Below are 26,525 nucleotides of genomic sequence, written 5' to 3' on the forward strand. Positions count from 1 at the left end.
CAGCTCTGCAGTTGCTGTTGGAGTCGAGGGAAGATGCCAAGCTGTTCCCAGCTCCACACAAGCCGTGCCTGGAACACAGCTGTATTTTCCCACAAGCTGTGAGCGCCTTTTGGCAGCCACAGATGCTCCAGCTCTCCAAAGCCTTTCCAGCTGCTCCTGCCTTGGGAAGGAGGAGATGCTGGGTCAGGCACCAGGGGTATCTCACCCATGGACCCAACCCTCTGCTGCTGCAGATCTGCATGGCCTGAGCAGCCTGGTGGGAGCTGAGCTGATCTGCCCCGTGTCTCTGAGAGATGCCAGTGATGCCTCAGGTTTTAGCTTTTATATTTTTCAGATTCTGTGCTGCTTTAGTGTGTAATTCTGAGCTTCAAATGAGGAGATGGTGAGCTCTCTGCACAGAGCAGGGAGACAAAACAATTCCTTCTCCAGCTGGGGACCAAGGACAAATGATCCAAATTTCAGGCCCAAGAACATAAACAATGTGGACTAAAGAGAGAAAAATAAGGATGGAACTTCATAACCTAAAGCTGTAATTGGACAATAAACTCCAATATGCAAATGGACCAGAACTTATAAAAGTGAGAGACCTCCTGACCAGTTGTCCATTTTGTGACCATTTTGGTCCATCTTGGGTGCAGCCCTGGCTGGGCTCTTGTGCTGCCCAAGGTGCATCCATTGAGGCCTTTAATAAATCCCTGCTTTATTCTTTAGCTCTGTCTGGCCTCTGCTCTAGGTCAGCCTTCATAGGGCATCACCAGTGCTGCTCTCAGCCCCCAGGGCTGCTGTGTGAGCTCCTCTGGCTGTGCCTCCTCTGTGCCCAGCCCCTCCTGATTACCTGTCCTGGTAACAGCTGTTATAGCCAAAACCATTGTTACAGCTTCTGCCTGTGTTAGTGCAACTTGGCTTCTAGCTGTCAGTTCAGTCTATCTCATTTTGGGATAAATCTGGAATTTAGGAGTAAAATCACTGCTGATTTTTTAAAAATTATTTAATTTTTTTATGACTAGCTTTAGGCCTGTAGCATCCTTGTGCCTGAGGCTGACTAGCAAGAGTTGATGGTGTCTGTGAAAACTGAAGTTTAGGTGTCACAGGCTGCACACTCAAAGCTGATGGCCCATTCAGGCCAGTGTACTACAGAAAGCCTGCAATACAGTTGTCCTTGGATACCTCTGCATATTGTTCTCTATCAAAAAGATCTTTTGAAGGCTGACCTGAGAACAACCCATGTCCTTGCAGCTTGAAAGGCTTCTCCTTTCCCTGAAGTGGCAGAAGTGTGCAGTGTTTGGGCACAGATTGCATTTCCCAAGCAGTGAGTGCATGGTTGGGATGTCTGCAGCACATACTGAGTGCTATGCTGCTGCTGTGTGGCCATCAGGAGGCATTTAAAGTGCTTTTTCTTGGGAGTTCTTTACAAAAATTTATTTCTTTGGTCAAGTGTTCTCTTTTTTTGCCTTCAGCTTTCCTCCCCATTTCTTCCATTAAGAAAACAGTAGCTGTCACTAGACATTAGAACACAGCAAGGTTTAAGTCAAGGCAGGTTAATACTGATTATTTGCATGATGTTTGTTTCTAGAAGCCCCTCTGAGCTTGGTGGTGTTCTAGCACTGAGCAAAAATAAGTCCTGGCTCGCACTAATGTGTTTAACATCTAATTATAGAAAGAAACCAAGCTTCTTCTCTGTTTCAGAAGTCCAAAGACCTTTCTTTTATTTGTCCAAGCCTGGTTATCAGATTTGGAGACAGTGTTCCAGTAACTGCCCCTTTGGCATTTTGCTGCTGCTTAAGACTACTCCCTGTGTAGTTCCATGAGGCTGTACACAGAGATGGATCTCCTTGTGTCCCCAGAGCAGCTCCACAGGATTTGTGGAGCAGTGAGATGAGCTCCCAGCTGTGCCCTGTGGTAGCTGAGCTCTGAGCCTTGGCTCCATCCCCACTCTCAGGACACAGCTCCCAGGCCATAACCAGCATCACTGGGCCTGGGGTGCTGGATCTGAGGCTGGGATGTGCTGAAACACGTGCTGGCCAAATGAGTCCAGCTGCCCAGCAGATCCGGATGGCTTTGGATAACTGACATCCTGATCTTTATCAGCTCTGCCTCCTCTGTGAATGTTACCGGCTCTGTTTCTCTGGGGTTTTTTGTTAGATCTTTTGATAAGATATTAAATTATCTGGGTCTAAACCAGATCTGCATTGCTCAAAACACTGCAGCTGGATGATGTCCTAGTTGTAGGTCCTAGGTGAAACTCACTGGTAGAAAGATGGGCTTTGATCCTTTTAATATGTGAGCACTGATTTTTTGTTTTCTCCAAAAGCAAAAGAGAGGGAGAAAGCATTAACAGTGTCAAACAGATACCAATTTTACCCTGGTCATATCTGCTGGAAAGGAAATTTCTAGGCTGAGGCTGGTGTGATACACCCTGTACAAGACACTTCAGCTGCTCTTAGAAGACAATTTTATGTAGGAGTACATGTAAAGGACGTTCAGCATTTGGTACAGACTCAGTTCTAGAAGAAACCCTGAGCTCTTAAGGAAGAGGATGTTTTGAAGATAACATCCCTAGCCAGTTGCTTCAGCCTCATGTGAAATTGCTGATATTTTAGTGATCTCTGGCTCACCTGTTCTGCCAAATTGAGATGACTGTAAGGCTGCTCACACACTTCATTTCATTGCATAAATTACTGTGTTGCCAAGACTTCTTTGAGACCCAGGCTGTCAATAGAGAAACCTTTGCTGTTATTTCAGGCTGATCTGTGCATGCCTAGGCAAGGCTGAATAAACCACAGATGACCTCTGATGTAATTTTACCTTTAGTCATTTGCCCGATTCCACTGCCAAGCTTGCACACACAATCTCCTAACCTGGAGGTTCTTTTTAAGGCAAAATAATGGTGGAATGAGCCAAATGGGGATTTTCACAGCATGGTAATTCTCACATCGCTGCCCTGACAGGGTACCCTCTAATTCATCATTCCCAGAGCCTTTGCACCACTTGGCTTATTCCTGAGCAGAGGGTTCAGTGCAGGCACTGCCTGTCTGTTTTGGGAGGTATTTGGGCAGGAGTATTCCACAACAGCTATTTTGGGCTATTTCCCCTCATCGAGAGAAGCTCTAGTGCTTATCTCAATGGAACGAAAGTCAAGCCTGTTCTTCTAGATAAAATGCTTTCCCCTCCAACTGCCTGATGCCTTATCTCTGGTCTTGCAGCATCACCCATAACCCCTCTCCTGACCCACTTAACTTTCTGCTTTCAGCAGAGCTGGGCTGGGGGCAGGGAGACTTGATTAATGAATAATATTCACTTTCTTCTAATGTGAAAACTCTTCAAGTGGTCCATGCTCATGTAATTAGGAGAGAAATCTCTATTCTTAATCAGCTGATAAATTATCTATGGGCAGACCTTTAAGAATGTATTTCAGGTAGCTTTGGTTCACATAAGTTATTGGGTTTTAAGCATTTTTCAGAATTTCCTGACAAAGAAAAGAACTTTAATGATATCATTTGACACTTGTCACCTTGTTTTTCGTTGCCTGTTTAAAAAACAACCCAAGACTGTGTTGTCTCTTTTCCAAATCCAAAATAATTTCTACAAAATCAATATTTTTGCAAGCATAGCAATAAGCTAATGCTTGCCTCTTGAGCTTCAAAAATTAGATAGAGACTGAATATAGGCAGTTAAAGCAGTGAATGTGTTGCCTCTTACATTCCAATTTCAGCAGCAGGTACAGCCAAGGAAAGCTTGTTTGTTAATTATTTGGAATTAAGCAGATACTTTTAAGCCATTTCCTAGTGAATGATTATCTATCAAAATGTTTTTATCAGCTGGAACTGACTGATGTTCATTCAGATAGTTTCTTGGAGAACCAGCATGTGTGTAGTTAAACAGAATTCAGTCTAGTTTCCTGTTTGAATCTTATTTTTTTTTTAGTGCCTCCATTCTTTCCAGTGTGGCAGAGACTGCTCAGAAAATGCTCTTCTCCCTGAAGCTGTGTGCAAAGAAATCCATTGGTGTGAACAACACATTGGTGTGAACAGTCCTGTTCATTTGTTGCCCCTGGATGGTCTGGTGAAACACAGAAGGATAAAAATTCTTATCCTTGTGAGTAAGATTGCTAAATGTGGGGACTCTGGACCTTCCAGAATGGAATTCTGGAGAAGACACCATGGACAACATGATCAGGAAATGGGACTGACATAAGGGTCTTCCTCCTCCTCCCCACACCAGTTTAGGGCACTGGTGAGTGCCTTAGAGAGGCTGAGCCCTGCCAAGGTACAGGTGACCAGACTCTTGCTTGACTTTATCGTTTCAGCTCCAAGAAAGGGGTGTGATCCCTTTCCCACATCCAAGAGTTGTCACTGGGTTCTGCTACAGGGAAATGGCAAAGCAGCAAACAAATCAATTAATGGAAGTCTTCACAAGGCACACAGCCTCTCGTGCTCTTGCCTTTGCCTTCCTTGCTGCCACTCTGTGAGGTGTCACTGTCACACCTGCTGCTTCCCAAGGACAGTTTCACCACATCACCTCTGGTTTTTGAATTTTTTTTCCATGCCTTCATTCACAGGTGGGGAGGAAGAGTGAAGCCTGCCATGCTTGGCCAGCGTGGAGCTATGATTTCACTGTGCTGGCATATTGCGTTGCAGCCATGTGTCACAGATCTTTTGCTTGTCATCTCCCATGTTCTCACTATTCCCTGTCACTTTCAAATTAATTCATTGTTAATCACTTACCCCACCCAGACGATACCCATATTCTTCTACTTGCAAAGCACCACCTGATGCTTCATTTGGGGAGAATGGAGGGAGGGACAAACAAAGGCTGACAATTGCACTGTGAACCAGTAGAATTAATTTGTCCCATATGCAAAATTTAATTTGAACAGGATGAATAATGAAGCTCTTTGGTCAGGGCACTGCTTCTCTGATACCACAGTGCAGTTTTTCTATACAAGAGAACAGAAAGACAAAAGGAGTGAGATCTTCCTTTCCAAGTTTGTGTGGGATCCTGCACTCCCAGCTCTTGGTGGATGACTGGGGGAAATTGGGATTAATCATGGTAAGATTCAAGGGTAACCATCTTCTCAGTGCCATTGCCTGAGTCACTTCTGGTAGAATCACAGAATCATGGCATGGTTTGGGTTAGAAGGGGCCTTAAAACCCATCCAGTTCCACCCCCCACCATGAGCAGGGACACCTTCCACCACACCAGCCTGCTCCAAGCCCTGTCCAACCTGGCACTGGACACTTCCAGGGATGGGCAGCCACAGCTTCTCTGGGCACCTGCTCCACTGCCTCACGCCCTGAGTAAGAATTCCTTTCTACCATCTAATCTAAATCTCTTCTCTTTCAGTTTGAAACCATTCCCCCTTGTCCTACCACTATCTGCCTCTGTAAAAAGTCACTCTCCCTCTTTTTTACAGCCGTGCTCTGAGTCACAGAATGCTTGAGGTTGGCAGAAACCTCGAAAGATCACCTGGGACAACTCCATCCTCAAGCAGGGCCACCTAGGGCAGGTTGCCCAGGGGTTTTGAATGCCTCCAAGCATGGAGTCACTGCCACCTCCCTGAGCAGCCCATGCTGCTGTGTGACCACCCCCAGAGTTGCAAACACGTTTTGTCTGGTGCAAAGCTCCTGTTGGGAAACAGGATGCCCGTGTGGAGCAGGGTGGATAAGATCAGGGCAGAGTTCCTCCCTGTCTTGGCCGGCCTCTGGACTCTGAGGAGCCACCTCATCTGCCAGCCCCCAGCAAGGAAGCCTCAAACCACAGCTGGGAACATTTTGAAACAGAGTTTTGTCACCCCAGAGGAAACATTGTGGGGGGAGAATAGGCCCTTGTAGCTGTGAGCCAGTGATGACAAGATAAAGGCACCCAGCTCACCCTCTGTACCTGTCCAAGGAATTTCAATCCCTTCCCTTCAGGATGTGGTGGAACAGGGACATTTCTCTTTCACAGCTCTCCTCGCTCTTTTGTTTCCTAATGCAATGTATATGCACACCTATTTTTAAATGTATGCATATGTAGATGGTCTGGCAAAGTGGGACGTGCTAAAATTGTGATTTTTGGTGCACAGTTTGGGGAAACACAGCCAGGAGAGTCTACAGAAGGATTCCTACTGTGCTATGTGGTTCATCTCAGGTACCATTTGGAGCCCAGAGATGGGCTTGGCTGATGTTTGACCTCAAGCCAAATCCCTTTGTACCAGAGCACCTTCCTCAGTTCACAGGAGGCCTTCTGCCTGCAGAGGAGCTGCAGAAGAACACAAGAGTCACGAGGTGCCCAGAGAACACAAAGTGTGGTGCAGAAGGGGCTCTTCAGGTGGCAGCTTGGTGATCTGGTGAGTGATCAGGTAATTGACAGCTGGTCTCTGCCATCCTCCTTGAAAGAAGGACTCAATGTTGAATCTCTCTGGAGAACAGAAGGAAGGGAAGCCAGAGAATCCCTCACAGGTGGAATGAGATCATATAAAAAGCTGCAGAATTCCAAATGAAATTGATTCACTTTGCTCCCAAACAAGCACCTGAATCGGTATGAATCAATACAAATGGCATCAATAAATGTATCTTGTTTTCTTCCAGTTTAATATCTGTTTTCAGAAGGTTCTCAGAAAGCATTTTGATACGCCAGTGAGTGAAATACTGCTGTCAGATAAATTCAGATTATCCTGGGCCACTACAGGGTATTATATCACAGAATGAAAACAGGCAGCAGAGATATAAAAGCAAAGTAACTGTTAGTGCTGATTTCTTGGGAAATGTCAAAAAGGCTGATTTGAGAAGTGGTGGTGTTTGAATCCCAGCACACACTAACATTAGTTTTGCTGCTGTTTGCCCTGAACTTCTGCAGCACTAGCAGAGAGAGCTCGGTCTCCAGCAATGCCAAATAATACTGTTATATTCAATTTTGTGAATTTTACCAATAAATAAGAAGTATGACTTGGGGTTTTTTTCAGAATTTAGTAATCTCTGGCATATCTGGCACTACTTCTGTTTTAAAAAAGGCAGTATCGTTACCCAAATTGTAATGACTCCTGAATTCTTTGAAACCTAATTGCAGAGTATGTTAATCTGGCTTTTAAGCTGTTTTCTAACATGAATTGGTGTTGGTGCATGTTTCTACTCAATATATGATATGTGCCACCCAAAAAACATGAAGTTAACATGAAAACCAACCAAAAGCTGGAGTATTGAAAAGGTCAAATACATTATTAAGCATTAAAATTCTGAGAAGTCCCTGTTGTGCAGGAGATCGTAACAAGAAGAGGAAACAGCACAACATGAGCGATCTCTTGTGATAAAGATCTGGTGGGCAGAGAAGAGCAGAGGAAGTGGAGCATGTGTGATGATTCCTGTTACAGGACGTGGCCCTCTTCTTCCTCCTCCCCATCAGGTGGTGTGCTCAGGGCTTTGACTGAAATATCCTGGAATTTGGTTCAACTCTAGAAATAACGTTACATTTTGGTTTATTTCATCAAGCGAATGGGAACTTTTGTTTTAATAATTCTAGAAAGGCATCTGAGGCTGAAGTTGTCCCATCCCTGTAAAGCATCCTCTTCTCTGCCTCCCAGATCTGAGCTAGAAGGAGATGATGCCACGGGTGCAGGGTCATTGTGTCTGTGTCATGACTCAGACACCTTTGTCCTGAGACCTGGCATGGATCTCACTGTCCCATTTTGACGCCAAGCAGGTACCCCATTGCTACTGACAAGTAGGTCTTCAACAAATATCCCTATAAAAAAAAAAAAACAAAAACAAAACCAAAAAACCCAAAACAAAACTGTAAAGGTTTTGAAGCTTCTGTTGCCATTTTAAAGCTTCTGTAAAGCTTGAGCAAGTTTGTGGTATTGAGATGCACCATCTAAGGGATCAGCCAAGGTTGGTTCAGTTTCCTCAAATATAAAGAAGTAAATTATTGTTCCTGTCACTCAGTATCATCTGCTGTGTGCCTCCACCACGAAGGCTTGGTTTTTGTGTCAATTAATCATTCCCCTCTGCCTTCACCCACAGGTAAAGCCGGTGAAGGGGGGAGGCTGCCGGATGCTCCCCACATCCCTCTGTGCCTCAGCTGCCGCTCATCCCAGAGCATCCCGATGTCCCAGAGGACAGGAGTGGGAGCACCCCACCCCAGACTGGCCCTGGGCACGGCTCTGCCCCATAGTGAGTCACTGGATGAGGACACTGAGGGGCAGGAGCAGGAATGGTTTTCCCAGTGCCTGCGGGTGCTGGGTGGGATGGATGCTGGGGTCTTGCAGCACTGCTGAGCATCAGAGGGGACATCGGTGTTTCTTGGTTTTATCTCTAGTGTAGGCACACGAAGACAAAAAAAGAGAGTTGAGGAGATGAGTAAAGCCGTCCAATTTCCCAAAGCTCTCCAAGAGCCGTGGGTGATTAACAGCTGGGAGCGCTCAGGCAGATTGGGTGGGGTTTGCTAACTCAGCCAGGCATGCAATCACACCGGGGAAGGGGTGAGGAGAGGTGATGGCATGGGAATGTGTCATGAAAGTCATCGAGGGAGTGAGGAGCCGGGGGAAAAACCTGCTCTGTGCCCGGGGAGAACAGGCATCACATCAGTGACTGCGTTTGGGAAGTGCTGCTACATGCACAGAGATTCAGGCACCAGCCAGGAGCCCACGTTGGCTCAGGGGAGTTTTTGACTTGAGTAAAGTCACTCTATAACTTGATTGACCCAAAAATAAAAGGTGAAAAAAATTACTTCACCCCCTTCACTCCCCACACAAGCTTTATCTAGCTGCACTAATAAGTTAGAAGCACGAAGTACAGACCTGAAATGGGCTGTGAGAGACCAAGCAGTCTAAAAACACCACAAAGAGACAAGAAGTTTAACTGACATGGCAAAAAATAGCTTAAATCAGGGTAATATTTATTCAAGTCTTCATGCAGATCATATTCACATATAGTGTGCAAGGCAGGTGAAACCCACCTACCCTGTCCTGGCTCAGGTGGAGACAGTACATTCTGGCAGAGTGTGGTTCATCTCCCCAGCACCCTGAAGAACCCCTGGTCCCCTGCTTTGTGTCTCCCCATCCTGCCCCAGCAAAGGTCACTGCTGCAGGGCAGCAGGGCTGGCTCACCCACCTGGCCCCGGGCCTTGTGAAGGGCTGGGATAACACAAACCCCTACTTTCAGCTGCTGTCATGCTAATTAGTCAGCACTCATCAAGATAACTAGAAAAATAATTTTGCAGATCGTATCAGACTAGTTTGTGGTTGGCTTGAACTGGTGCTTCATTCTGCAGATACAGAAATGTGCAGCATTTTTAAAAGGCCAGACTGTTAAAAAATGTTGACTTATGAGGTTTCTTTTTTTCCCATTCACCCCCAAAGGAAAAAAAAAAATCCAAACAGAAGTCTAATCAGCGTCTGTTGATTTGCTTCCTTCCATGGCTTTATTTCTCCTTTTTGCTTGCTACCTGGTGTTTTCCCTGTCTTTTGAGATCCCTGTGAAGCAAAAGGGGCAACGAAACTGGCAATGCAATATTTTCCAGCTACCTCTACGCTTTGCTATGCTGATATGAAAAGGTAAAACATAAAACCAACCCTGAGATGTTCCAGTTTCAGGCCTCCAAATAATGTTCCATCCCTCCTGCTAGGACAGCAACTGCCTTGCTTTGTGTGTAGGTAGCAGAAATGATTCTTTGCTGGCTGTACCACGGGAACCCCTCAGCTGATGCTGTTGTACCCCTCATGCAGCTGGTTTGAGGATCCTTGGGATTTAGTCTTGGAGAAAACAAAGTAAGAGAAAAAAAGTAATCATTCAAAAACCAAAGAGCTTCCTTTTACCTCCTGACTCCTTTCTAACACGAGCTGCTTTTTTTGGTCAAGAACCTGCCTCTGTTTCAAGCAGAAGCTTCTCGGGCAAGATTTTAATTTTTTTTAAAATTTTTTTTTTTTTTGTCCCCCACCCCATGCATGAACGATTGGCCTAATTCAGGAACACTAAAATTCTTGCTCTTTTTTCTGAGCAGCAGAAGCACACCCGTAATTTCTCAGGGAATTTCTTGCAGCAGCAGAACCTGGTCCCCTCCCAGAACGCATCCTTATGTAAGGAGCAGCTCAAGCTCGCGTTGATTGCTCCATCAGACTGGCGGCTGTATGGAAACGCCTGGCGTGTTTGTTTGTGTGCCGGTGGTTAATGCTCATTAGCAGCGAGACTAATAGCACTGCCTGGAGCCAGGCAAAGTGCGAGGCGCTCTCTGCGAGAATTTCCCCAGCCGGCTTTGGCAAGCGCGGCCGGCGCTGAACCTGCGGCACCGCTGCTGCTCCTCCTGCCCGGGAGAGCTTTGCTCCAGGCTGTAGGACAGCATCTCCCTGCTCGAAACCTCTGGGGGCTCAGTGGGCTGCTGCTGTCCAAGGCACAGTGATGGAGCCATCCCAGCAGTCCCACTGCACCTGTGTTTCCTCTGTTTCTTTGTGATCTCCTTCCTCTGCTGCCGGCTGCTCCCCCCCAGGCACCCCCTGCTCTGTTTTTTTCAGGTTTTGCTGGCTCATTTCTCCCCTAGCCTCTGTTAGTTTCTTTTCACTCAGGGGATTATCTGTGGGTGACAGCAAATGGGAAACTGAGGCATCTAGCTGCAGAGTGTGTCATGTGAAATATGTCAGCAGGGCTGTAGTGCTAAACGGGGAGAAAATACCACCAGACTGACAGCTCAGAGGGAGATCAGGGTGCTGATAGCTCTGCTCTCTCTCCTAGGCTTTCCTGGACAGGTTTTTGAGTAAGAAGATGCTCTCCTGGGCTTTCCAGGCCCAGGAGAGATGGGCTAAAAATCTGACACAGCCCAAGGAGCAATACGGGTTTCCCCCAGTTCTTTTGCACTTAGGGAAAAAGCTCAGTTAGGGAGAAAGATGAGAAGCACTGCTTAAGTTTGATTCTTGGGGATAAACAAGATTTAGGTGCCCAGAATCAGTTGCCCACCCAGAAATGGTACCTGTGAGGTTGAGGTGTCTGTTGAGCTGGCCTGTATGTGTGAGTAAGCATGAGGATGGCTGCATGCAGTCAGAGGTGTCTGCAGAGACAATGCCCAGAGACAATGCTGATACCTCTCTTCTCTCTCCTGAGCTTTCCTGGCCAGGTTTTCAAGCAAGGAGATGCTGCCCTGGGCTTTCCTGGGCCAGGGCTAAAAATCTGACACAACCCAAGGGACAATATGGGTTTCCCCAGCCCTTTTGCACTTAGAGAAAAAGTTCAGTTAGGGAGAAAGATGAGAAGCACTCTTAAGTTTGAATCTTGGGGATAAACAAGATTTATCCCCAAGTTTCCCTCCCCAAAAATGGTACCTGTGAGGTATGGGTGTCTGTTGAGCTGGCCCCTATCTGATGGTAAGGATGAGGATGGCTGCAGTCAGAGGTGTCTGCAGAGACCATGCCCAGGGGATGTGCCTTGTCTGAGGCACTGGATCCCAGCTCTGACAGCTATGAACTCACCTTGTCAGCTGTGCTGGGTGGGGGAAACACAGCACAGGCCTTGGAAGGAGATAATATTTTGGTTGGTTATCAAGGAAGGAGCTGGGCTCCAAAGAGAGTCACTCATTTCTAATGTTGGCATTTTTTTAGCATTGTCCTGTTTGGGCTTAGCAAGATTCAAAGTCTCTCTTGTGGCAGGAGTGATGGTGGATGTGAATGGCCAAGGTTGGGGTCTGAAGGTAACTTTGAAGATAAAATACACTGTGGTGCTCCCTGTCATGGCTGGAGACTTCCCAAGGATGGGAAGGGGGACATGGGGGACATGACTGCAGAAGGGCCTGGACAAGGGATGGCAGTGTAGTGTCTTAGTGGAGAGAGGGCTGTGCATCACTTGGAACCAAGGGAGAGCTTTCCTCCAGGATCCCTTGGGAGGAGAAGGGGGGGGGTCTTCATTGTGGTTTTGGGTGCTGCGGGTTGGGCTGGGGACAGAGGAACGTGGATGGGGCAGGGAAGCTGCCATGGCTGGGCTGAAGAGGCCAAGCTTTGGTCCAGGCATGTGCAGAAAACCATGCCTGGGTAATTGTCAGGCTGGTAAAAAAAAAAGCCAGTTAAAGAAGAGGTAATAGGTCTTCATGGATGTGACTAGGGATTCTGCTGCTTGTGGAGCACCTGACTTTAAGTCTCTTGGGATAAAATCCATCACACATTTCCCTTGTAGAGAAAGGAAGATCTGAAGTCCATCAACACAGACTCTGCTGGATGGTCACACACAAATGAGGTCTGAAGAGGAGTGTCCTCAAGGGTTTTAGTTAAGCAGGTGGTTAAAATGCAGAATGTTCATGGGCCATGCTTATGGGCATCCATAGGCTGCTCCTCTGAGAAGAGTGTCCGAGGGATTTGGCCACCATGGTCTCACTCATTTTCTTCAGACAGCTTTGGGCTTCTCAGCCTTCTGCAAACATTGCCATTGTTTGTCTGGATGATAAGTCCTCATGTTCCATGTTAAATAACTGACTATCACTGAGGGATGGTGGCACCACAGGAAAAGTAGCCTTTTCTCCTGGATGAGATAGTCTCAAGTGACAATTTCACTCTGAGTTCACCTCATCTTCTGAAAGAGGCTGAAATTAGGTCTCATGTTGGGTAAAAATGAGATACTGAATGAAAGCTGTTGGTTTTACTATCTCCTTCTCCTTTTTTTCTTTTTCAAAGCAGAAATTCTTCAGTACCCAAGTTCTTGATTTGAAAGATCAAAGTGCTGAACTGAGGAGTGAATGCAGACTTATGAGGAGGTAAGATAAGACAACTCCATCCTCATCATCCAGTGATGGCTTCCTGGTCCTTTTGTTGAGCTGGGGCCACTGCCCCTCAAGTGTGGTGCTTAAAATTATCTTGTCTTGAGATGTGCAGCTCTTCCTACCTGTTCACAGCCCAGGGAATACTCCATCCACCCCACAGGTTTTTGCTATGGGGATCAGCCTTTTGGGAGCTCCAGTAAATCTCAAGACTGCAGCCCTTCAGCCTCTTTTCAACAGCCTGACCTAGTAAAGTCAATTAAAGTGGCCTGTGAGAGCCTTTGGACTCTCACAGATATAAAACAGAACCATAAAAACTGATGCGCTGAATAAAATAGAATAGCACTCATTCTGGAATAGAAGCTGATTTATTTTAACTTGACTTAATACATTTTTTTATTCTAGCTTAAGAGCATCCAGAAAAGTTCCTCTAGTCAATTTTCAAGTGTCAACAAGCTGTTTTTCTTGGTCTCACAAACTCATCTTTGAAATGGGAATAACTTAGTCTCCCATATGGTGTCGAAAGCTACTTCATAGCGGAAATCTCCTGTATATTCATACAAAATTTTAGAGGAGCAGGTGGAAATTATCTGGCAATTAAAGTTAGTGCTATGGAGCTAGGACTTGGAATGACATAGCCAATCTATTCAAAGACCTCATCTCCTTCTGTCAGCAGTTGGTTACGTGACTGTTCATGGTGCTGCTCCTCATGGGGGGGAAAAGCCCTTGAGGAGATGGCAAAAGATATCAGCTGATTTCTGATAACTTGCTTTGAGCTGATGGTGGCATTTATCTGAAAGGAAATGGTTAAAAGCAGGTCTTTAGCAGCTCTGGTTCTGACATGGTTCTGCAGACTTATTGGGGTATTAATGAAGAAAAGTAGCGTTCTGTGAATGCAGGAAGTGGCCTCCAATAAAGTTCGCAAATTTCACAGAAAAACGGACATAGAAAGGTCAAGACTCTCCTCAGCCATTTTGTCTAATTTTATTTTGAGCAGTAGATTTCTCTACTCATTTAAATTACTCAGGTCTGAGCAATAGCACAGGATGGTTGCCCCCATCTCAAGGGGAAGTGTTCACCAGCCTCTTGCAACAGCAGTCCAAGGTTTATCCCTCACCATTTTTCAGAATTGCTCAACATTTTCTTGTCTGTTCGTAGCTGGTGTTGGATCACCACATTTTCCTCCATTGCAGAAATTACAAACTTCAGGGGTTTTTTTGTTTATTTCTCTGGCTTTTTCCAAATTATGCAGAACTCTCCTACTTCCCTCAAAGGGTTTGATCAAACTTTCTAAACTTGACTGGAAGACCTGATGAACTAATTTACCTCCAGAGTGCATGACTGGTAGGGAAGTATAGGCATGTGTAAACAGCTGTTTTGGCTGAAAATTGATTTGAAATATTGTTTCAAATATCTATAAAAATGAAGCCCAGCACTTCATGGAGACACTGTCAATAGAGAGGAAGATTTGCAGCCTCTTTTAGACACTGCTCCTGTTTTAATTTTCCTGTGATGTTAAGGTGAGGAGCACTGTGGCATGGCTGTGAGGTCTCTGCTGTGCAGAGAGAACCCCAGGTGAGACCAGTTCCCTGTGCAGCAGATGCTCAGGTGACATTCCAGAGCCATTGAGGGCCTGCTGCTCAGGGAGCTTTCTCCATCCTGCTGAGGCCAGGAGGAGAGCAGGGAATTCACTGCTTGGCACGAGCAGTCTTGGAAGAGGGGAGCGCTCAGCTGCCTTAAAATTAAGCAATCAAAATTAAAAGGAAACACGACTGACCTCGGCTGGAAGTTGGTACATTTTAAATATGGGATGGTGTTTTTTTGCAACCTGCCTAAGAAGTTTGCTAATGCCCCTGATTTATTAGAGAGGCTGAGAGAAACAGCTTTGCACAGCAGGATAAGCATGCTTTTGACTTGGTTCCAGGTATGACAATAGCTGAGAGCCATCAAAAGTAGGAAGAAAATAGCTGCCAACACTTCTGTCTGACTTGGATGATCCTGATTTTCCTCTTGCTCTGTCAAACCCTGCTTGCTCAGTCCTTTCTGATGGAATTGAGGGCAGAACGTCCTTCTGAGAGCAGCTTTTGTTCCTATCAGCATTTAACTGTGCTTCCTTTGTAGGGTATGATCTGCAGAGCCCTCTCCTCTGCCTTCCTGTGCTTCTCCAAGAGGGAATGCTGGGTGCTGAGCACAGACAGTGGGTTGGACCTCCAAGTTTCACAGAATGCCAGCAGCAATATTCAGAGACAACCTTCAGGAAAAAGGTTGTCATTGGAAGTGAACTTCTGAAGAAATATTGTCTCCTGCTCCTGACTATGGCAACTGGAATTAGCAGACCAATCCTTTTCTTCCCTTTTCCCTGAAAAAGGCAGTGGGAGGCCAGGTAAGCCTTCACCAAATCTCAGCAAGGAAATATCTGAGCTGGGGAAATTAGCTAGAAAATCGTGCTAGAAAATGTGGAATATTAGACTATATTAGGATTTTGGTCCAAAATAAAGCCAGAACCCGAGTTTTGGAGGTTTTGTGGCACTGGCAAGGAATATTTTTGCAATGTTTATGAGGGGGATGATGTGTGGGCTGTGCAGTTGTAGAGTTTTGTTCCACATGCTCACGTGCCACTGCAGCTTCAGCTTTACAGAGCTTGTCCTCTTCTTCTGGGAAAGGGAAAGGACAAATACCTGTTTGGATGACCAAATAGGTAAGGTGGTGTATAAAACAAGATTGAAAAATATGACCTTCTCACTGGAAAAAATACAAACTTCAGGCATTTGGGCACTTTCCTAGTCCTTTTACAAAACTTGGAAGCAAATGGTTAAAAGCAGGCTAAGAATATTTACCCACAGATTAAAAAAAATGGCAATTTTTTTGCCTGTTTTTCCCCATCAAGCTGTTTGAACCTTCTAAGAAATTAGTTTTGCTATGAGTTTTCATGCATAATTTGGGTTGCATGCACAGGGTTTTTTTTTTCTTCTAATATGTAAAATAATTGGAATTTGAGCAATGTTGTATGTTTGAAGCTAATACTGCATGTAACTAATGGGCATGAAATTTGAAGGAGGGTACAGATCATTCTTTGAAGGAAAAAATGCCACAGTTTGCATGAGTTCAGTTTGTGTATTTTGTCAGCTGCAGCTTTTGCTCTGTCCTTTGAATTTCCAGGACACAACCTTTATCTGAAGGCTTATACTGAAACTCTGAAGCAGCAGTCCATGATTTTGAAGGAGAGGATGAGGGCTTTTTCCCTTACCTAAGGAATCTGCTCTTGAACTGAAGACCGCAGCCTTTAAAAGCCTGGAGTGGTGATGTCTGTCTTTCAGAAATCCATGCAGGTGTGTAACTCATTACTTTTTTACCCAAAGGCATTTCTCCATGTGTTCCTTCACTAAGACTCAAAAATTCCACACTGGAATGCAATAATATTGCTCAAGGAAACTGGAGATTGCCTTGTCTTGAAATAAATCCTGTCCCCTCATTGCTAGAAGTGCCTGAAGGTGTGTGCACTACCTGTCCTTAGAGTCATAAGCTATTTAATCATAAACTACAGGTAGCTATGAGTAGCCATAAACAACTTGGATACACTAAAAACTGCAGAGTGGGGAAGGATTAAAAGTTGCAGGAGGGCAGAAAGAGGAGTCTATGCTTAGGGCCACATCTGCCCTGGTACCCAGGGATGTGCTGGAGGGGAAGAGGGAGCTGGGAGAGAAGAGGGTGTGAGGCTGGAGCCTCAGGGTGCTGCTGCCCTGACCCCAGGCTGCTGCCCAGCTCCAGCAGGGTCCAGCTCATTTGCTGCTCTTTGAGGGTTTGTGTCAGCTTTGGAGGGATTTTTCAAGGCTGTGCAGAGTGTGAGGGTGGCTGTTTTTTGTTGTTAAGGAGAGCAGGGTGTTTGTTCACCAGCTGCTGACAGCTCTGTCTCAGGGCAAGGAGGGAGGGGGACAGGATCTGTCAGTTTGGGGGACAAATCCTTTTCCAGACTATCCTGCCCTGGCCAGCAGTTTCTGTAGCTTTACAGCATGTGTACAATGTGTGAAGGGCTGGGAGGTGGGGATTTTTTCCCCCTCCATCAGTCCCCAGCTCCTTTCCCCTGAAAAATCCTTGTGCTGCACTCACCTGCCCTGCACTAGGCATGTGAGGTCTGGCACTAAGCAGCCCCTTACTTTTTCTTCCTCCACACCTTTCCAAGGGGTCTCAAGTTTGGGACATAGGTCTCTTTTTTCCCTTCCCTCCTCTCCTGTGGTGGATTCATCCCAATTCAAACCTGGAGCTTGAGGTGGGCACAAGGAGGCTGAACCCAGACACTGTGGGTCAGATTGGGCTGCCTGACAAATCTGAAGTGTCCCTGGGACACTGCACTGTGCTGGCTGACAGGGAAGAGGGGAGAGGTGATAAATGAGACCCAAAACTGCTGTTCTGAGTGCACAGCAAGGGCCACAGGGCTGCAGAGTAGATGTGAAAACACAAGCACTGACTACAGGCAGGCTGTCTCTCCCCAGGCTGGGAGCAGCTCCTTGCTCCCTGCAGCCCAGAAGCAGCTGGGGAGGATGGAGTGGTCACAGTCATTATTTTATGGCATGTCAGTAAAACTCCTGTGGGAAGGGACAAGCAGGCTGCCCAGGTTTTCCCCCATCAGTGCTCTTAAAAACACAACATCCTCTTCTGAGGCCCCAGCAAGAGGCTCTGCACACCTTTTCAGGTGCTTGTCATTGGTCTTGAAGATGCAGATTGGCAATAAGTGAGGAGATTTTGTTTTTCCTGAGGTTGGAAGTGTTGTGTCAGCTCTAAATTAAGACAGGTTTTGTCTGGGTGGTATCTGACACACAGCTTGCCACTTGCTAAATCTGAAATTAAGATGTTTGGACCAAAACAAAATCCCCTTCTATTAAGATATTTTAGCTCTGTTGTCTTCTGTGGGATACTGAACAGAAGCTGCTATTTAAAGGTATTTTAGTGGGAAGCATCCATGGATGCTGATGGCAGCTCTCTCTCCACTCTCTGCTTATAGGATGCAGACATTCTTCTTCAGCTTCTAGACACTACATCTGCTTCTTAAAGACTGGGTTTTTCTCAAGCTTTTCCAGTCTGACTCAGGGATCATGGTGCAAATGCTGCTTCTTTTGTGCTAGATCAGTGCAGCCAGGCCATTTGGTCTGGCTGTGGCCTGAACTGAGTGGTCACACTGCTCATCCCTGAGTGTCACTGATGGATTAGGCTCCTTTGGGTTTTGGTGCTGGCAGTCCATGTCACCCAATGGCCACAAGGCTCGTGCAGGAGTGTTTCTTTGATATCTAACCACACTTCTAAGGAGGATCCCTCAGGGCTTGCAGTTCACACTTGATGTTTGCTTATTTTCAAATGCAACACTTCAGCAGAAAGAGGAGACCCTTAATATGGAAAAAGTCAAATTCCAGCAAATCCAACTGTGGATCTGGCCCAGATTTCTGGCCAGAAACTCTGATTAGAGTGAAGTAGCTACCCTGAAGTTCCTGCTCTCCAATTAGGAAGATGTCACAGCTAAGCAGCAGTCTGGTAAACTTAGGGATGTTTTTATTAAACAGCTTTGGGATGCAGAAGTATTTACACTGACCTTGTTTTTCAACTCTTCTGAGGGCCAAGGAGGAAGCTGGAGGTTCTGTAGGAAATAATCCTCCTTCATGATATTGCTTCCCATCTGTTGGGTTCGTTTTTAGGGTTTAGATTTATTCATCTCTCAGGGAGCACAGGGATTCATCTCTCAGGGATTTCACAGGCAGGAAACTTTATCAGGGAATCATCTCAGAGCACTTCTGTGTGTCATGGACAGGAGCTCAGTGCCAGGTGAGGGGGTTCAGGACAGGAGCTCAGTGCCAGCTGAGGGGGTTCCTGGGGGGCCCAGCAAGCTCCTCCCAGTTCTGTGCTGTACCCCAGAGCGCAGATCTGTCCCTGCTGTGTCCAGAGCACAGATGAATGGGGCAGGAGGGTGAAGTGGGACCTCAGGTCCACATGCAGGGAGGTCAAAGCCTTTGTGCTGCATGAGGAAGGAGGGATAAGCTGAGTTCTCCCCTCAGTGTCTGTGGTGATAGTTTCCCAAAAACATCATCCACAGTTGGGATTCTGTGCAGTGGTGGAGAGGATGACAGGCAGTCAGCACTCTGGTGCTGTCACCAGTCCTAAGCCTGCATAGAGGGTACAATTTTCCCAAGCACTTGAGAGACTCATCATTTCCACTTCAATCCTATGATAACTCAAGGGGATGTTTCCCATTTTCCTTTTGGTGCCCAGTAAGATGGTCAGTGAGTTAAAGCAGGAGCAGCCACCACATCTGAAATGCAGAGTGCCACATGTCCACAGCCACACAGGGCTGTGAGTCAGATCCTGACAGGATCAGGTGGGCAGAAGGCTGTGAGGAGCAACATGGGCTCCCAAATCTGGTGTGGCACTAAGCAGGATGACCTGCAAGAGGTGAGGTGACCCCAGGTTTGACAGACAAGGACCTGGTGGTTGGTGTGTGCTTTAATGGAACTATTTATAACCTTTTGGAAAATGTCATTAGAAGTGAAATCACCCATTTGACTTATGGTTTATGGGTCCCATCTAATTAAAGTGGGAGAAAAATTTCCATGAGGAGAAAAGTGAAAAGTGCTGTGGTGAGTGCAGGTGGGATCCCAGTGAAATGGGATAAATAACTCTGGCTGCAGGAAATGGGGGGAATGGTTTCCTGTCACACCCAGCCTGCCTCTCCTCATTGAGGCAGGGTTGGGGTAGTGCTGCACTCATGATGTGATCCTTGAGTCATTCCTGGAGCTGGCAAATGTGGTTTTGCCACCTTTCTGCTCAAGGCACAGTGACCTGTGTGTGCTGCAGTGCTCTTGACCTCTTTTATTGAAGGACCTTGAAATGAAGGCAATGCTGAGGTAGACCTGTGTAAATTAGGAAATAGCCTCATAAAAGCATCTCATTCTATATTTTCCCCTGCCCAAATTGGAATACATTATAGGAGTTTCAAGGAACAGGGATGGACATGGTGTGGAGCCATGGAAATTATGTCCATCAGCCTTTTCCTCAGCAGCCTTTACCTATCTGGGCACAAATGCCATGGTGTTGCAACAGGGCAGCTGGGCATCACTAGAGCAAGCTAATTTTCATTTCAGTATTGCCCTCACAGGGTATTTTCCTGCTCTGCCAGTGCCTGGTGTTTCACCTAACACCTGGCTCCAGATCATTTATGGGGCATGGAAGATTTCTGCTCCCATTTGAAAAGCTTGGGTTTGTTCAGGTGGCAGCAGCATCACTTGGCATGAGTGAAAACCTTGATAAAGCAGGAGACAAGTAACCTTTCTTGCCTGGTTCACGAGTTTCAAGGCAGTGTTGGACTCCATGAGGAACAAGGGGTTTGTTAGCTCTTAGAGACAAAGAGAGTTATTCCATTCTGTGCCCATCTTCTCAGAGGCAAAGCAGTCATGGCACCTCATTCTCCAGCACCAAGCCACATTTAGCCTTTCCCATGGCTCTTCCCAGTTCTCCATGGCCAGGCTGCTCCAGACTAAAGCAAAGCATGGATGAAGCATGAGGGAGGGCTCTGCAAAGCCTTTCCCATGGCTCTTCCCAGTTCTCCATGGCCAGGCTGCTCCAGACTAAGGCAAAGCTTGGAAGGAGCCTGAGGGAGGCTCTGCAAAGCTGCCGTGGCAGAGCAGACAGAGCTTTCCTTGTGCTTGCTGCAGAGCTGGGCTCCTGGCACCCCCCTCCATGAACCCCTGCTCTCACACCTGTTCTCACTGCAGAGACACTTCTTGCACCTCCCACAAGTGCACATGCTTGGGCTCCAAGAGCCTCCCTGGATTTCGGACCTTCGTGTGATGGGAATGAATTAGACTTGGCTGAGGGATGGGATTATTGCAGACCTGTCACTTCACAGTATGTTCCTGTTACAGCCCACACTCGTGTCTGCTAGTATTTTAAAGTAAACTTTAATTAGCATTTTCCCAAGAGTGTGAATAAATTGTTTTATTGTTGTTTTGCTGTTGGTTTTGTTTTAAGGAAAAGAGTGTTTACTCACCAAGGACATGTTTCCAAACTCTCCATCCGCAGCAGTCCTGGTTTTTTTGGTGTCTCATCACAGATCCCTGTAAAGCTCTGCCTGGGGCTGGGAGCAAGGCTCCTCAGGGCTGGGGTAAGATGTGCAGTGGAGGTCCATGCAAGTGTTGGAGTATTTCTGAGTTGGAGCAATGCTGTCACACTCCTGATGGCCATGTCTCACCCATTTACTAGCAAACTATTCCAGGGCAGTTTCTCCAGTCTCAGTAAAGCTGTGTCTGCCTTGGTTCGGTTACCTGTGGGCTCAGCTTGGGCTCATTGACCTCAAAAGTCCTGATTAACTCCTGTCTAACCAAATCCAGCAGCACTGGGCAGATCTGCTCTTACTGTAAATACCATCTGAGCTGCCCTTTGCAGGGGATGTTGAGTGTGTTTTCCAGCCCTCAGTCCAGGAAGGGTGAAGCAGGTGCCTGATGTGGTGCAGAGATCTGCTCACAGACAGCAAAGGAATGGCAGGGACGTTTTGCATGTGGCTGAATTCCTGCAGAATTACTTTACTGCTGAAAATAAGCACACTAATAATGTGTGAAGGGTTCTACCCACCCAACCCACCTATTAGGTGGAATTTGTGAAAGTGGTGGAGTAATGGATGCGCTATGGTGGAATAGGGGATGAGCTACAGACCTGTTTGTCCTCTTTGTGGGGACAGAGTTAAGGGAGGGCTGGGAAATGGGGCTGGGGCCGGGCTGTTACCTGGGAGTGCTGGCACAGACTGGGATCCCCATCCCATCCCACCACTTTTAAAAGGTGCTGTGAGGAAGGTAAACCCACTGCCTGGAATACCAGAGGCAGGGAGAAGTAAACCAGCAGCTGGGGGGAAAAAAGGAATAAATTTAGAAGCCTGGGTGGTAAGGAAAAATTTTGGAGGGAAGAAGGTGCTGCCTTAGGTGAGCCACTAGGACTCCAGTGGCTTTTGCATTGCAGGGAAACACACTTGAGCAAATGTGCTGGTGTGAAGTGTTCAGGCACAGAGACTGCCTCCTTTTAGTTTCAGCCATGCATGGCTTTGGTTCCACCCATCTTGTTTAAACAAATACACTCGGTGGGGATGAGGCAAGGAAAATCCTGTTCTCCGCTCGCCTGCCTCCTTCCCTCTGCTCCTCCAGCAGGGACACTCAAAACACAGATGGAGATCAAGGCGTTGGGTTTTAACAGATCCAAATCAATTTGATGTGTCCTTAAAAAATCCCACAGTCATTTCCAGTGGCATCAGCAGAGCTGCTAACAGCTGAGCGTGTGCCCAGTCACTTGTTGCTGCTTGCACTGGTTTTCTCATCATGAAACCGTTCTTTCCCTGTCATGTGAAGGCTCCAAGTGTGGCTTTTTGGTGGCAGCAACACAGGAGCATCTTGAGAAGTTACAAAGTGGGTTATCTGGAGTGTCACCATGGGAGCAGCAAAACTGGGCTGTCATCTTGTGCTTCTGAGCAGGGCTTGTTCCCAGTTACCTGGTGAGACCTCTGTCAGTGAGTGCCACATGAAAAGGCTCCAGGCAGGTGATCAAGAAAAGGATAATGGATAATGAATCAAAACACCCAAATCTCTCACCTGTCAGTAGGAAAAATGGGCTACTGAGGCCCTGCCAGCAGTTCTCCACAAGGCACAATCTTCTTATCAAAGGAGATGTCTCTGCCCACTGGGAAGGAGCTGCCCCCATTTCTTCCTAATATCAGATGGGCAGCCCACGCTGCACTTACCCACTGGTAAGTGCAGTTACCCATTGGTAAGTGCATTTTTTCACACAAAAATGTATTTTGTGTGAAAATACATTTTTGGTGACTTGCAAAATCCCATGAGGCTTCAAAATAGGTAGGATTATTCTTTTTATGCCACTTTTGCTTTATTACTTTCCCTAGGGAAGACCTCAGACCTCTGCAATCCAACCTCCCACCTGGAGCAGGACTTTCTCCAATACCAGATGATGTCAGCTGTGGCTTTGGCTGCCCAAAGCCTGATCACTGCTGTGGGTGTGGATGCCACCACTTTCTGGGTGACCTGTTGCAAATTTGTCTACCCTCCTAGTCCATTTTTTTTTTTCATAATATCCAATCTGAACCTCATAAGCCACAATATGTGGTCATTGCCTTTACCTGCCAATACCAAGAGGAGTGGCCCTCTCATCATTGCAATCCCCTGTCAAATCCAGTGGGCAGGAACCTGTAGAATTTGGCACCAGTTTCCCTTTTTTACTGGAGGAGAATCACTTCTTTACTCCTTGGCATTGCTGCTGAAGGAGAAAGGGGTTTCCTGTGGCCATGACCTCCCCAGCTGGGGAAGAGCAGTGCCAGGCTGCTGAGGAGAGGTGGGAATGTCCAATCCATGCAAATCTATAGGGCAAACTGTTTCTTTGAAGAAAAGTTCATTTGTTTTCCCCTGTGGCTTATTCTACCAAAATTGAAGAGAGAGAACTCAGAAGTTACTGGCATCAATTTTTAGTACAAAAGATTACAAAGAACCGAGTGCTGATGCACATTCCAGGTCTCTCCTATTGTTTTACCCTTCTCCTGACTCACCTGGTCTGGTTGTTCTGTGTTGCTCCATCCTGGGGGAAGCAAAGCACTCAACATGTTGCTCACCTCTGCTGTGACCTCTCTGATGCCACACCTTTGTTGGATGACAGCAACAAAAACAGCACAGAGAATTCCCAAAAGGGTGAGGACTCCTTAATCCCTTCAGAAAACCAACCTGATACTTCATGGGTGGGTCCCTGCTAGTCTCAGGGTGAATTAAAATCTCCTTCCTCATCCACAGCTCCCAGCCTTTCAGATCACCCTGAATGAATGCAAGGGCCAATCCCCCGTGCCTCTGGCCCCTCTTGCCTCCTTGTTTGCAGAGGTGGTGCTTCATGGGGACAAGGGTCTCACCCTCTTAAAATCCCAGCTGTCTTCCCTTTTCCTAATTCCACACGTGCCTGTCTAATCCATGGGTCAGTTGTTTGCCTGGAAGCCAGCAAGACAGTCCCCTCATGACCAGTGCCTTAGCTCAGCTGACAGTTTTGCTGCTCCTCCAGTGACCTCCCTCAATGTTTTCCAGAACTCTGTTTCTCCCTGGACTGAATTCTGTGCCTGTTTATTTAGCATCTTTCTTCCATCCTGTGTTTTGCTCAGACACGTCACCATGGTACCGAGGTTCCCTGTGGTCAGTATTAGATATTAATCATTGAGATGGTGGAGGATTTGTCTCCATTTGCACAGGAAAAGGATAAAAAGAATTCAGTTTTCCATGTTATGGGATAGATTGTGGGTGAGACCAGACTCATGGACCCCATTCCTGTTTAGTCAGTCCAACCTTTCCATTTGGGGCTTAAAGAAAGACACATTCCATAGGTCAGACCCCAATCCCTATGTTATAAAATCTTGACATTTTCCTGCCTTCCCTGGATTTGCAAGGTTGTGATTTATCAAGCAAGAACACAGGAAACCAACACCTTGTTCTACAGCCTCACAGCAGGGATGATTCATATGGGCTGCTGATGGCACCTGACACTGCATTTTGGCTGCTCTTCTGGAAACAGTGAGCCCTTTGTGGATGTCTGGTCATTAGATGATGAATTTTTGTTTGCTCCCACCTGAGCTTACTTCAGGCTCAGATGCCACACATCTTCATTAATCCTCTTAGCCCTCCCTGGTTTGGTTGCACCTTGTTCCCTGAAAGAAAGGAATTTGATAATGCACCAGTGAAATGAGCTGCAGTGATCTGACACCCAAACCCAGAAACAAGCAACACCTTCTCCACAGAAAAGCCCCACCAATTACTCTGTCAGTTGTATTTGCCTGGCACAGTCCCAGACCACCCCAAGGCTGGGATGTGTGCTGGGCAGTGGCTGCTGGGATGGACTGGGGGCACACAGAGGGGCTTCTCTGGGCTGGATGGGGCTGTGGCAGTGCTGAGGAGCAAAATCTCCAACACACAACAGGCACAGAATCTGTCTGAGTTCAGCAAAGCACGTTCTGTAAGCTCGGGCTTGTTTAATGGGAAAAAAATTAAAAAAAAAAAAAAAAAAAGAGGAACCTGCTGGAAAAGAGGGGATTCCATGGCTGTGGAAGGTGCAGACAGCCCAGATCCCATCATGTCATGGGATTCCCCAATGGATCCTCTGTGCCCTCAGCTCACAGTGAGTGGTCAGGGCTGTGCCTTCACCTGCAGCACCTCAGGGGTTCCAGAGAGAGGCCTTTACCCCTCTGAGTCTGATGGCTCAATGGTTATGGCTTGCTTATGGTTTAATGATATATAATGATGTAATACTTGTCACTTTTAGCAATTTTCCATGGAAGGCAGGGGTGACAGTAAATACATTTTGCTCTCAGGTTCTATGGCATGGCAGCTGTTTGTTCGTACCTGCATGACAAAGCCTGTCCCAGCCCTGTCTCCAAAGGCAGTGCAGGGCCAACTTGTGAATCCCCAGTAGGTAATTACCTGCTCCTCCACAGGAATTGGGAATTTCTGGTGGATTTTATGTGCATATGCACAAACAGGAATTCACCGAGGTTTTTTTCCCAGCAATCTCCTTAAACCTTTCAGAATAAGTGAAACTTCAGTGCAGCAACTGGAAAAATGCAATTTTTTTTCAACTTTCTGCAAGGGGGTAGCCAAAATTTGTCCTTTGATAACAAACCAGCTGCTTCCTTAACTGTTGGAGAGCCTGTATTCCTCTGTTCTTCCATCTTCCCAGCTGCCCAGAAGCCAGTGCTGCTGCAGGGTCTGAGGGCCAAACCCTGGATCAGCCTGGCTTGGTGTCACACACACCAGACATGCAATGGCTTTTCCTCACCATGACTCATGGAAATGGGTGTGCCTTCAGCTTCTTTTGGAGCACTTAACTGGAATAACTCAAATGGAGAGGGAACACCTTGTACCTTGCCTGGTGTGCTTGTGCTGGTCTTGCTACAGCCCTGGAGCAAACCCAGGGTTCTCATCCTGCCTGAGAGAGATCCTGGGCACAACATTTGTAGGTTTTCCAAGTGCCACATCCATGCATGCCCCTCTGGATCACAGAAACAGAATGTTTTGTGTTGGAAGGGGCCCTCAAGGACCATCAGAGAAGTCCTGACTCTGTTCTGGTGAATGGCAGAGTCCCCATGAAGCTGAGATTTCACAGGACCCTCCCAGAAATACAGCTCGTCAGGTTTATGGTGTAGCTTCTTCTTTTCCTTTGGTGCAGAGTTCACTAAAAATCACCTTTTCCATGTTGCACATCTGCCTTCTACCCCAGATCCTGGGATTTATGTATCAGGCTACTGACAACCAAGCTGTTCTGCCTGAAAACCAAAGTATTTTTGCGCAAAAAGCATTAGCATTTCCCATGGGAACTGTGGTTTTCCAGTACCTTCTGCTTCCATTCTCCTTTCAGGACCAACTTTCGTTGCAACCTGCAGCTCCCAGGGTGTGCTCCCAGCTTCCCCAGACAGAGTGTGGCTGTGCTAAGCTAGGAAAGTCTTTAGATTTCAAGCTTTTATGAATTTGGGTGGAAAAAACTTAGGTGGAAAACATAAAGGCTTTAAGGGACAAAAACTGAAGCCCAGTTTTGGGCACATTTTTGAGTCATGGTATTTTGCTGAATTTTTTTTTCTCCTGTGTGGAATTCTGATAAAACCAAAATTGTGTATCAGCACTTTCTGAAGGAAAATACCTTTTCCTCCTAATTTCAGTCGAGTTTACTCCTGTAACAAGAAGGAAGTTTTCACAATAGTTGGCTTGTGTGGGATTTAACCAACACACCAAAAGGAACTTTTTAAAATTTAATTTTTTTAAAAA

At 46.5% G+C, this 26,525-nt stretch overlaps 1 long non-coding RNA gene across 8 annotated transcripts in view; it reads left to right on the plus strand.

The window, feature by feature from the left end:
* Window positions 1–14,701: 14,701 nt before the first annotated feature.
* LOC139593476 (uncharacterized) overlaps window positions 14,702–26,525 on the plus strand; it is a 65,162-nt gene continuing 53,338 nt past the window's right edge. For 7 of the 8 annotated variants that reach the window (XR_011680310.1, XR_011680309.1, XR_011680313.1 and 4 more), the window contains exons 1-2: window positions 14,702–15,088; window positions 15,865–16,034. This is a non-coding gene — a long non-coding RNA (uncharacterized lncRNA). Of the gene's footprint in view, window positions 15,089–15,316; window positions 15,404–15,864; window positions 16,035–26,525 lie in introns of those variants that run through there. The other variant, XR_011680311.1, reaches the window with a different exon arrangement.

The sequence above is a fragment of the Agelaius tricolor genome, unplaced genomic scaffold (genome assembly GCF_023055355.1).
Source record: "Agelaius tricolor isolate 1412-34295 unplaced genomic scaffold, bAgeTri1.0.p SCAF_10, whole genome shotgun sequence".
Lineage (NCBI taxonomy): Eukaryota > Metazoa > Chordata > Aves > Passeriformes > Icteridae > Agelaius > Agelaius tricolor.